Below are 12196 nucleotides of genomic sequence, written 5' to 3' on the forward strand. Positions count from 1 at the left end.
ATTCCAACTACATAGAAAGAAGAATCTTGGATTTCGCTTATTTCAAGTTGTGTTCTTTGGTGTGAATGCAACATTAACCCAGAAATCGCAAAAAGTATGTAATGAGACCAAAATAGCAAAACACCGTCTTTTCGCTTCCATATGCGTAGAAAGAAGACGAATAAGCTTTGATTTGGCTTATTTCAATTCGCATCGTGGTTTTTGGGTGTGCACCAGAATCGCCCCAAACAAAGCAAAAAGGAGTTTTGGGTTCCATGTACACAAAAAGATCATAAAACTATGTGCTTATTTCAAATTGGTGTTTTTGCACATTCACCAAGAATTCGCAGAGTGAAATGTTTGTTATCAGCCCATTTCATGCATCGGTGTTTTGGTTCCATCGCAATAGAAAGTGGATGAATCAGCTTTGATTTTTCTTTTCTTTGTTCATTCACCCACAAATAGCAGGTAGCTTGATTCTGGACTGTGTCACTTCCATGGGTAGGCATGACATCATATTTTTTGAATGCTCTAACAAAATACCTCCCTTCCTGTGTAAGCATATATGAGATGCGCAGAACTCTATGCGCGCGCAGAGTCGCTCTCTCCTGCAAGCGAGAAGGCCGGCCCCCACCTTCGCGCGTGTTGCTGTTGTGGTCGCGCGTTAGGCAGGGGCCGCAAGCTGCAGTTCCTCGCCCACGAGAGGCTCCGTTTGGCTTCCGCAGCCCACCCGCACCATCCCTCCGCAAAGGGGCACGAGAGGAAGGCCACTGGGGGAGAAAGGCAGGTGAGGGCGGGGCGGGGGGCAGGGCTGCACCCTGGGGAGAGCGGGGTCGAGAGAGAGCGGCTGGGAGAAAGAGAGAGGGCCAGCCTGGCTCGGCACGTCTCTGCTGGCCCAGCGTCGCAGCGCCTCTTCCCCCCTTTCCCCTCCCCTTCCTGTCCTCTTGCCTCTCCTCCGCTGGCACCTCCTTCCGGTACTCCTGCCCTCGCCCAACATGGCGGCAGCACAGCCTCTTCCGCCCAGTTCCCTCTCCTTCCTGTCCTCTTGCCTCTCCTGTGGCACCTCCTTCCGGTACCCCTGACCTCGCTCAACATGGCGGCAGCACAGCCCAAAATGGCGGCACTAGAAGAAAGCCACTGGGGGAGAAAAGAGCGGCTGGGAGAAAGAGAGAGGGCCAGCCTGGCTCGGCACGTCTCTGCTGGCCCAGCGTCGCAGCGCCTCTTCCGCCCTTTCCCCTCCCTTTCCGCTCGTCTCTCCTCCGGTTGGAACCTCCTTCCGGTATCCCTGCCCTCGCCCATTTCCCTCCCCTTCCTGTCCTCTTGCCTCTCCTCCGGCGGCCCCTCCTTCCGATACCCCTGCCCGCGCCCAACATGGTGACAGCGCAGCCTCTTCAGCCCTTCCGAGCTAGGAGTGCAGAAAAAGGTGAAACTGCCATGAAAAGGAGGAGTGAGTGTGTGAGTGAGCGAGAGAGAGAGAGAGACAGGGAGCATCCTAGAATGGTAGAGAGGGAATGGTAGAGATGGAAGGGAACCCAAGGGTCATCTAGTCCAACCCTCTGTAAAGAAGCTCAGAGCTACAATTCCCAGGTCTTCTTTGGGAATTCTATGGGAATTGAGAGTTTCTAAATTCATGAGCATTCATGAGCATCCACTCATGTTTTTACCTTTTATTGAAAGTGGCCACAAGTGACTTGGGAAACGCAGCCAGATGGGTGGAGTATAAATAATATAATTATATTGCTCCTGCTGCTGTTCTTCTCTTACTCAAACCCAACCCTATCCCAAACCTTAACCTTAATGCTCACCCTAACTCAAACCTAACCCTCACCCTAGCAGGCTCAGCACCCAAGCGGGGTGGGGGCGGGAAGTCAATCCTGGCTTTCAGAATGTAGTGATCAGACCATGGCACTTCCACAAGTGAGGACATGATCCTCACCAAAAATCATACTATACCCGCACCAAAAATCAAATCCAGCATGTGGTGAGAGCCCTAATATTGCCATGGAAGACACCAGGTCCAGAGCCTGTGAGGAGGGGGTGGCATCAGCATGGACATTGAAGTCCCCCAAAACCTCCAAGACCCAGCCTGCCACCACATCCAACAGGCCTGACAGGGTGGCTACTGGTGGTTGGTACACCAGCCAGACAGCCAAGCTCTCCTTTGTGCCCCACACTAGGCCAGCACATTTAATGCTGGAGATTGATGGTGATGGCAGAGCCCTGAAAGAGCAATCCTTCTGGATTAACAACGCTAACCCTCCCCCCCGACCCACAGTCCCCGATTGGTGGAGGATGGAGAAACCTGGTGGTGACATCTCATAAAAGGTGAATACTTCGCCTTCGTGCACCCAGGTCTCTGTCACACAAGCCAGGTCAACCCCCAGCGAGATAAGTCTCGCAAGGTGGCAGTTTTATTGCCTATGGACCTGGCATTGCACAGCACCAATGACGGAGGTGGATAATCCCTGCTCATGTCCCTTGGGATGGGGCGTAGCTTGGAAGGGGTTCGAGCATCATCGCATCTCAAAATCCTTCATAGATAATATTTACCCCCACTGCCGTACCTCCCTTGCCCTTTGACGGTGGCAATCCCAGACCCCACGCTAGCCTCCCCTGTAGAGGAATGATAACATAACATCCCTGGGCCAAGTCTCCCAAATTGAAAAGGTATGATATTGAGATGAAAAATCAGCAGGACAAACATCCCCAATAGGTAAAACCCATCCAGCCACACCCCAGGTAGCGAGGGGAGCCCCACACTGGTCCACTAACTGTCAATCCCTCTCTCCCTCATAAGGTAGCCAGGCTATTAACTCTTTCTGTGCCTTTGGGAGTATTAAAGAGGCATGTGCTGTAAAATGGAGGTCACTAGCCAGCAGAGAGCCGCTTCATGTTCAGAGACTCCGTCCGTCCTATCTCACCCTTTGGGTGAGTCATTCTTGTAAGTTTTAGGAGTATTAGGCAAAGGCCCAAGTATAGCCTGGGTGCTTGGTTTCAGCAATCTATCTGCGACATGAAGTTCTTTAGAAGTTGTTGCCATGAGAGTGTCAGAGTTGCCAGGTTCATCTTCTCCATCGCTATCGCTTGGGGAAAGATCAGGGAATTGCATAGTCGTCTTTCCTCGAGATGAAGGGCTATTGGGCATATAGTGTTCCGAGCTATAATGTCCTTATGTTTTGAATTGAGATTTTATGCTCAATTGAGATTTTATGCTCTTTATGCTCAATAATCTCCTCTTCAGTTCTTCTAATTCTTCTAATTCCAAACTCACGGGTTTATCTTCCTCCTTCGTGCAGGTATTGTTTCTTATTGGCGTTTGCTTTGGTTCTCTGCCGGGGACTGGCTGCCTCACTGTCTCATCCTTGAAAACCCTTATCAGGTAAAGAAGGTGAGACCGCCATAAAATGTTTTTCATCTCCATAAGTCGAGATGGAAGAGCTGGCAATCTAAAAGTCATAAATAGGTGTGTGATGTTTCTTATGCTGGGCAGGAAATGGAAATTTTTTAGATCTACTTTTTGGTAATGGCAGGTCACAAGCTGAGATAAGGACGTCATAATTAACCTGCGATTCATCCACTTGTACTCATTTTGATGAATCTCAAGCATTATCTGGTTCACTTGGAGGACCTGGCAAGGCTTTATTTCATCCATGACTTGTACTGATAGTTCGGTGGCATAGTTGTGTCTAATCCTCCTTTTAGCCCTTTGGGCATTTATAGAGGGAGGGCAATTATCCAAGTATTCCTCTATATTAGTTATTTTGGTGAAAATTTCATTCAGTCTTTGAAGAACTAATTAGACCATAGTTTCTGCTGACATCATATAAATCTCTTGGTAAGGGTATATATCTGGAATCTGCTGGAAACAAGTTCCTCTATTTGTCTTGTTCTAAAGACATGGGTGGGTCAGCATTTGGGATGGGGGGGATCCCTCCTACTCCTGTTTTCTGGGTGAAATCATCTCCTTCCCTCCTTGAAAGGGGGGAGGGGTCGGATCATCTCCTTCCTTCTTAGAGTGGGGGAGGGTTCCCCCAGCAACATTACTCACAATTTGCTCTGTTTCCGAGCTAGGAATGAAGGTGTTGGCTTTCTGCCGCTTCTCTGCGTTGGAGGAATTGTGAGTCCCAATTACCGTATTTTTTGCTCTATAAGACTCACTTTTTCCCACCTAAAAAGTAAGGGGAAATGTGTGTGCGTCTTATGGAGCGAATGCAGGCTGCACAGCTATCCCAGAAGCCAGAACAGCAAGAGGGATTGCTTCTTTCACGCACAGCGATCCCTCCTGCTGTTCTGGCTTCTGAGATTCAGAATATTTTTTTTCTTGTTTTCCTCCTCCAAAAACTTGTGGTCTGGTGCGTCTTACAGAGTGAAAAATATGATATGCTGTTTTGGCTCTTAATGCCTCGTTTTTTCCTTCTAGCAGGCATAATTAGCAGCGGGGTGAGCTCCTGTTGCTCGGTCCCTGCTCCTGCCAACCTAGCAGTTTGAAAGCATGTCAAAGTGCAAGTAAGATAAATAGGTACTGCTCCAGCGGGAAGGTAAATGGTGTTTCAGTGCGCTGCTCTAGTTTGCCAAATGTGGCTTAGTCATGCTGGCCACATGACCCGGAAGCTGTACGCCGGCTCCCTCGGCCAATAAAGCGAGAGGAGTGCGCAATCTCAGAGTCGGCCATGACTGGACCTTATGTTCAATGGATGAAAGCTGTGTGTTAGTTGCAAAGACTGCAGTCTACCTTCTTTAGTGTTCCTTCTTACGCTAAATCGAATTGAGCCATAAAACAGTAGATAATAAAACATTAAAACAGTAGATAATAAAACATTAAAACAATAAACCATTAGGCTAAAAGCAAAGAAAACAAAATGACAACTAAAAATATAAACATAGGGCCAGAAGATGGCTAAAACCTAATTAAAAGCTTAATTGAAGGCAGGAGGTTCTGGCTAGGCTGCTACCTCCGTCGCCATTTTGGCTCACAAATGTTTGTTTGCTGCTGCTGCTGTTTTTTTTATTGATGTTGCTGCTGTGCACGTGTCCTAGGGGTCCTAGGAGGCCATTTTGGATGAAGGCAGAGTGACCGGAAAGAGGCGCCACCAGAGGAGAGGCAAATGAAGACATGCCACCACCGCCATATTGGTTGAGGGCAGTTGGGCCTAGCCTGGCCATTTTGTGGCACTGGTCTCCCTTGTGAGGTGGGCGCCTCATCTCTTGAGGGGTCCCAGGAGACGTTAGGGGTCCCTGTGGAGAAGGAAGGGTGGAGCCCCCCCATCCCCTCAGGGAGGAGTTCCAACAGTGCCTTAGGGGCCTTGGCCTTTCTCTGGTTTGTTGTTGCTGCTGCTGCTGCTGTTATCATTATCCTCAGTATTATCCTTATTCTCCTCCTCCTTCTCTTCCTTGCAGCATTTCCCTGAGCGCTAAGCTCCTTCAGGAGCTGCCCAGGTAGACTGCCACTGGCACGGGAGGCTCCACCCGAGAGAAGAAGCGCCTAGGAGGCCAGGGTAGCCCCACAAGGTGGGCTTCTGTCCCCCTGGGCGTCTTTTGGGGTACAGGGGCCTCCGCCCTGCCAACCTTTGGCCCCCCTCACCCTGCCGGCTTGCAGATAAGGTGGGGGCGAAGGCCTGCTGGGTGCTGCTGTGAGGACGGCGCGCCTGAGGGGTGCCCTGCTGGGCTGGGGTGAGGGAGGGGGGGCTGTGAATCCCATCCCTCTCTCTATGCTTTTTATTTCTCTCTCTTCCCTCTTTCATTTCCCAAAGAAGTCCTGGGAATTATAGCTCTGAGCTTCCTTTCAGTGGGTTGGACTAGATGCCTCTTGATGCCCCTTCCATGTCTCCCATGCTCCCTATCTCTCTCACTGTTACTCTCCTTTTAATGGCACTTCCCCCTTTTTTTTCCTAGCTGGGCCTCCATTTCTTAGCTGGGCCGCCTCCAGGAAGCCAAGTGCTGGCGCCTGCAACTTTGCCTGCGACTGCTGGGATTGCTCTGACAAGATCCATTGACACTAGTTTTGGCGTCACCAAAGGAATCAGGGAGATGTGCTTCAATTCCCCTCGCAGATAGTATTTAACCCATCACGGCATCTCTCAAAGCACCCTGGGAACTGTAGTTTCCTATGGGGGGAGAGAATATTCTGCACAACCTTTCCCAAGGGAACTCTGGGAGTTATAACTCTGAGAGGGTCTCTTTGGGAAACAGAACAAACTACAGTTCCCACGATGTTCCCCAAAGCACCATGGGAACTATTGCTTGCTCTGGGTGTTGAGGGTTGCGAATCCCTTGACAGATCTAGTTCCCAAGCCCATTTCTTTTTCTAGGGAACTCTGGGAACTGTAGCTCATGGGAGGAACATCACTTGGTGTCCTGAATTCTGGGAACTGTAGCTTGCTCAGGGCGCCTGATTCCTTCTCCTTCTAGGCTACCGGAATGGGCTGGAACCGCCAAGTGTCACCTTGGCCTGCGACTTTGAAGGCACCGCCTGCAGCTGGGAGGACGTCAGCATGTCTGGGTACTGGTGGTGCCCAGGGTGGGGCAGAGGCTGGGTGTGCGGCCCCGACTCCCCCTTCAACCACATTCTGGGCACCGACCAGGGTAAACTTGCTTCATTTGAAAGGCAGAGAAGCATTGCTTAGCAGTTAGAGCACCCCTTTGACCTGGCACCCCCCAACCAGGCTGGTACATGAGCACCTCGGAGCAGCGAACCAAGCCGCCTGACTCCGCTCCCTGACCATGAGTGACGCAGCCACAGCCTGTGAACTCCGCACCTGGTACAGTATGGCTGAGAAAGGTAAGCTTGGGGCACTGGTCGGAAAACCAACAGGAGCAGAGCCATGTACTTGGCCTTTTTCCCTGTGTGGAGGAAATGCCACCAGGCACAGTTGTCGTAATTCCGTACATTTCTAAGCTGCAGGACATATTGTGGTGCTATCATATAATTATTATTTATTGATTTCCAGACCACTGACCTGCCTGGTAGGGCCAGCATAATGAAATACCATTCTTATCATGAAATTTACTGATGCCCTGCTTCCCGTCCCCCTTTGGGATTCCTGGCAGCTGACTGATAAAAATGAGAGCAGTTGAGATGAGATGTCATTCTGCAATTCTCGCAGGGGTCAGGCTAGATGACCCCCGGGTCCCATCTCCTCTGTTTATATAACTATGGTTCCCACCTGCAGGGGCCAGGCTAGATGACGCCTGGTTCCTCACCCCCTCCGCCCTTCCTGTGCAGGACTCAACGGAAGCTTCCCTGTGGAGCTGAGCCACGGCAACCACATTGTCCCCTGTGGCGAAGCCCTGCCTCATCCTCAGGCACCTGGCGCCCCCTGCTGGCCTACACCGGAAGAGTCCACAGTGCTTTCCAGTTAGGTCTTGGGCTCCTCGCCCTCCCCGGCCGGCTCCTTATCTGGAGCATGTCAAGAGCGCAGGTGACCTTCTCCTCGGTGGCGAGTGTGGCACTGGACAACGTGTAGTTCATGAACTGTGGCCCCCAAAGTAAAGCTTTATTTTCCGCCTCCCCAAAACCTGACCAACCAGATAGATTGCTTGGAGGCAACTCATTAACCGTCCCAACATTTCCAAGTCCCTGGAGCTGCACCCCAGGCAAGCCGTGCCTGCCAAGCAGCTGCGTGGCCCCTGCCCGCACCGAGGACTGTGGCGACAGTGGAGATGAACGGGGTTGCATTCGAGGCCAGGGGAACATTGGCACCACCGGAAGGGAGGGGGTTACCAGGAAACCTCCCAACCAGGCCAAAGCATTTGAGGAGGGTGCAAAGTATGCTGGCTGAAATGGGGCTTACCCTGGGGAAAATCCTGAGCGGAAGTTGCAAGTTGGTGGCCACCACTGCCTCTTGTGGCAGGGAGTTCCATAATGTGCGCTTTGTAAAGAAGTACTTCCTTTCTTTGATGTGTCCTGAATCTTCCAGCGTCCAGCTCCATGAGTTCTACCATTATGAGAGGGAGAAAAACTTTCCTCCATCCACATTCTCCAGGCCATGTCTCATTGGCCTGGAGAAATCACATCTTTGCACAATTTAATGCACAAACAGTCAAAGAACAAATAGGAAATAGGAACAAATAGGAAAACTCCCCTGCGTTTGCTAAATAACCACATCCCTCATTTGTGTTGCTGGGATAAATTTATTTAACACTCTGACGAGCTCACCTGCCAAAGCACAGGAGAATATCAACAATCCAGGACAGAAAATTTTACCCATAGTGTTTTGTTTTTCCAGAATCAGCTAAAACAGAAGGGAGAGGTCACCCGTTAACCTGTAAGGGAGCAAATATTCCTTTGAGAAGTTTCTCCCGAAATGGAAGGCACATGAGACTCTGTAATTCTCTTCTTTGGGAGGTGGGTGTCGTGCAAAGTGGCCTTGGGGAGCTGGATGCGAAGGAGGCACGTCCCAGGCCTTTGAACTGTAACAAGGACAACCTGGGAGGATCTCTCACCTACTGTGCCTGCACCTCCTCACTCTCTCAATCGCTCTGCTCCCAGCCGAGAACAAAGACCAACCTCTCTTGTGGGGTTAATGTTACATATGGTGTTCCCATTATTTAGGGACTGGTGATTCGCTTCATCATTAGGGTCCAGACTGAGGTTCCCAGGGTGGCACGTGGACTCCATGGCACCCTCTTAGCACTCACCAAGGCCCCCTCTTAAAAAAGTTTCCCCAAAATCTGTTAGTTTTTACAGTGCTACAAGACCATTTGTTTTGGCAGTTGAGGGATTATTTATTTATTTATTTATATTGCCCTTTATTTTACATCACTGTAAATTATTAAATAATAAAAAATAGTTGTCAGGGGTTCAGGAGCAGAGGGACAGGAAAGGGAGGAATTAGAGACCGAGGGAGAGGATTTTGAGGGAGAAGTCAGCGATGATAGCCATCCGAGGTCTCTAAGTCTCTCCAGTGAATCAGAGGATTCACAGAAAGGGGCTCCAGTGGTCAGAGTCAGGGGGTTGCCAGAGGGAACACCCCAGGAAGGAGGGGCCAGAGGGGACTCAGAGAGCAGCAGCTGGAAATCGGGACCAGCTTCTCCACCGGAGAGCAGTAAGGGGGAGGAGTCCCAAACATCGGCAGCAGGCAGCCTTCCGTCAGCGGAAGGACAGGAGTCAGGGTTAGCCACGCCTGCATCAGAGAGCGAGGTAACGGTCAAAAGGAAGGTCAGGGACAGCGCGCGCGCGCCAAGTTCAAATGTACAAGAGGGGGGCGCAATGGGCAGTCCGGAGAGAGAGCCGGGTCCCAAAGCCCGCCGGAGAGAAGGGGAGGAGTCCGAAGGGTCCGCTTCCGAGGCATCCAGGAAGGAAGGCACCCAGGGGGGTAGTAGGACCCAGAGGAGGAAGGAGAAACGTAGAAGGTGGAGTAAGGCTAGAGTCTTAAGCTGGTGTACAGGGGGCGGAGACTCAGACGAGGCTTCGCTGGTCTAGGGTCTAGACGTAGAGACGCACGCTAGTGCTTGAAAATGGAAACTAAACGTCAATAAAGACTTCTGTACAGTTCTACTGGCTAGCGTTGGTCTTCTGTGAGCTGAGACCTGGAGGCAGTCTCTGACAATAGTGTTTGTTATTTAAATCAATCCATATAGCTCATTGGGCAGAGCACAAGACTCTTAATCTCAGGGCCATCCTTTGAGCCCCATGTTCCCAGAGTTCCCTGGCAAGAAGGGAACCCTACCCCTAACAAAATCCTAACCCTAACCCAGGGGTTGGCAAGGCCATGGGCCAGATCACTCCCACAGAAATCGCATCTGTGTGTGTCTGTGGCTCTGGAAATTGCTTCTGCGCATGCCCAGACGCCGAAAATCACTGCGACAGCTCAGTCTGTAGAGCAGGAGACTTTCCATCTCAAAGACCTGGGTTTGAGGGGCAAAAAGATTCTTCCCTTGCAGAGGGTTGGACTACAAAAAGACCTTTGCTTTCCTGCTCTCTCCCAAACTGGGAAACTCCCAATGGAAAGTGCTCTGACCTTTCTCTTTTTCTTCATAGGGGTTTTCACACCGTACAGTATCTGCTCTCTGACCGGGCTTGGTTTAAAAGCCTCCAAATATTCCTTGGATCGAGCAGTGCTAATATTTGCTCTGCTAATCTTTCCACCAAACTGGCCAGCTTCTGGATTAAACACTGGATGAAATGCAGATTACGTTCTGTATTTAAAACAAATGTCAAATCAATAAAAATTTTTCAGGAGAAATGCTAAAAATATAATTGAGAAGAGACAATTTAAGGAAAATTCACCAGAAAGTATTCCTCTTTGTTGCGGTTAGTGGCTGTGGACATGGCATAACATTACAGTACATGACTCCACCCCCCAAGAATCATGGGAACTGTAGTTTGCCCCTAAACTATAAGTCTCAGCACAACACATGACTGGCTTATCATAGAGACCACTGCATGCAAAAACTTGTGGTGCTAGAAGATCTTGCGCCTTATATTTACCCTGGGATCCCAACCACCCCTGCCCAGGACACCAGAGTCAACTCTACGGCTGCAAATATAACATTTGAAGTGTTTAAGGTGCATTATACAAATGTGACACTAGATGGCAATTGTGAGGTTATGGCAAATTCAATATATTCTTCAAAACACCTTTTTTTTTTTAAGTGTTTTCATTTTTTAGATTCCACCACTCACACAGGTTCAACGGAGTTGCTGTCCATCTGAAGATCATAAGGCCTTTTGTGCCTATATCAATCCCTCAGTTGGTAAAATCAAAGAAGTACAAAATACTTTACAACTCTCTCTCTCTCTCTCTCTCTCTCTCTCTCTCTCTCTCTCTCTCTCTCTATATATATATATATATATATATAAATGTTGGAAACAAGCCTCCTTCTTCGGGAGAAGCTGGCAACTCTCCCAGGCTCCCGGCTTGGTGTCCGGTGACCTCCCTGGCTGCAATCCCCGCAGGATCCAGGCTAGGTCTCAATAGGCGACACTTCCCAGCGTGGGAAATGCACACCCCCTCCCTCCTGCTTCCCTGGCAGGGAAAAGAGATAGTCAGAAACGTCTGTTTACATCCTTTATTTCTGACTTTGCAGCACTACAGAAAACATGTCCGTTCACTTCAAAATCCAGCAAACGAGAGAGAGACTTCCTGTACATACGCAAGAGGAAGGTCTCATATTACACTCTTCACAAAGACTTTTCCAGCCTGTGAACTTCCGGGAAGCTTCTTTCCCACAGCTAGCCATATCACATGATGTCAACAAACTGGCTGTCTGCAACTGCGATAAGCTCATATTGTAACAATAAATTCCAACACACTGAGGAGCCTTTGCTGGAAGGCTGCGGGGCTATGCACTTACCTGGGAATCAAACTCACTGAACTTCAAAGAACTTCTGAGAGAATATGTATAGGATTGCACTATAAAGGCCTAAAATTTTGACCAAGACTCATGGGTTTGTGTCCCATGTTGCGTGAAAGATTCCTGCATGACCCTTGGGGTCCCTTCCAACTCTACAATTAGCGAAGTATACATCAATATAAAATAAAAATGTGCTTTTAATGAAAGGGCTTCTGCTGTGCTGTTTTTATTGCCATTATTTGGTTTTACAAGATTTTTATATGTATACACACACAGTTTTAATTCTATCAGTGTTTAATTGCTTTTTAATTGTAGATCCCCCACCCAGGTTTTAGCTTGTCTTCTTTTCATCCGTAAACTGCCTTGGGTCCCCATCAGGGGAAAAGGCAGGGTACAAATAAATGTATAATAATTATAATAATAATTTCAAACTGGGCATTTTTTGTTTTCAATATACAATGCTGGCAAGAGAGAAAGGCCACCCATAACTTAGAGTGCAGAGGTGAAACAAGCATATGATCCCCCAATGAGGGGTGTCATAGAAATTTAATAAAATTAGTTTAATCAATGTAATAATAACATTGCCTTGACCTGCTTGGCTGAAAAATCTTGCATGGCTTCTGGAAAACCCAGTGGAGGCTGTAGCTGAACTGGGGGGGGGGGGGCACATGCAAACACCTGGCCCATTGTCCCAGGCCTCCTTGCCACTGACATCCTTTCACCCATAATGCTGTGACCTCCAGGTGCTTGGGTCCCTTAGAAACACTGGTGAGGTGAGCTTTCATTTTCTTTTCCCACTGAGGATTGGAAAGAGTTGAAAGATTAGAAATATTTGAAAAAGATGGAGAAGAAGATCCGATACGACCATTAAAGCTAGCTGTCTCTGGTTGCTAACTTTTATTTTGGCAGATTATTATCAAAT

The 12196-nt window shown here is 49.1% G+C and overlaps 1 long non-coding RNA gene across 10 annotated transcripts in view; it reads left to right on the forward strand.

Moving 5' to 3' along the window:
- The first annotated feature begins 876 nt into the window (after positions 1-876).
- Positions 877-12196, forward strand: part of LOC144326851 (uncharacterized) — a 47946-nt gene continuing 36626 nt past the window's right edge. For 2 of the 10 annotated variants that reach the window (XR_013391705.1, XR_013391711.1), the window contains exons 1-2: positions 1829-3358; positions 5017-6757. This is a non-coding gene — a long non-coding RNA (uncharacterized LOC144326851). Of the gene's footprint in view, positions 1403-1828; positions 3368-5016; positions 6758-12196 lie in introns of those variants that run through there. The other 8 variants (XR_013391706.1, XR_013391710.1, XR_013391714.1 and 5 more) reach the window with 8 other exon arrangements.

This window comes from Podarcis muralis, chromosome 2 (genome assembly GCF_964188315.1).
Source record: "Podarcis muralis chromosome 2, rPodMur119.hap1.1, whole genome shotgun sequence".
NCBI classification, from domain to species: domain Eukaryota; kingdom Metazoa; phylum Chordata; class Lepidosauria; order Squamata; family Lacertidae; genus Podarcis; species Podarcis muralis.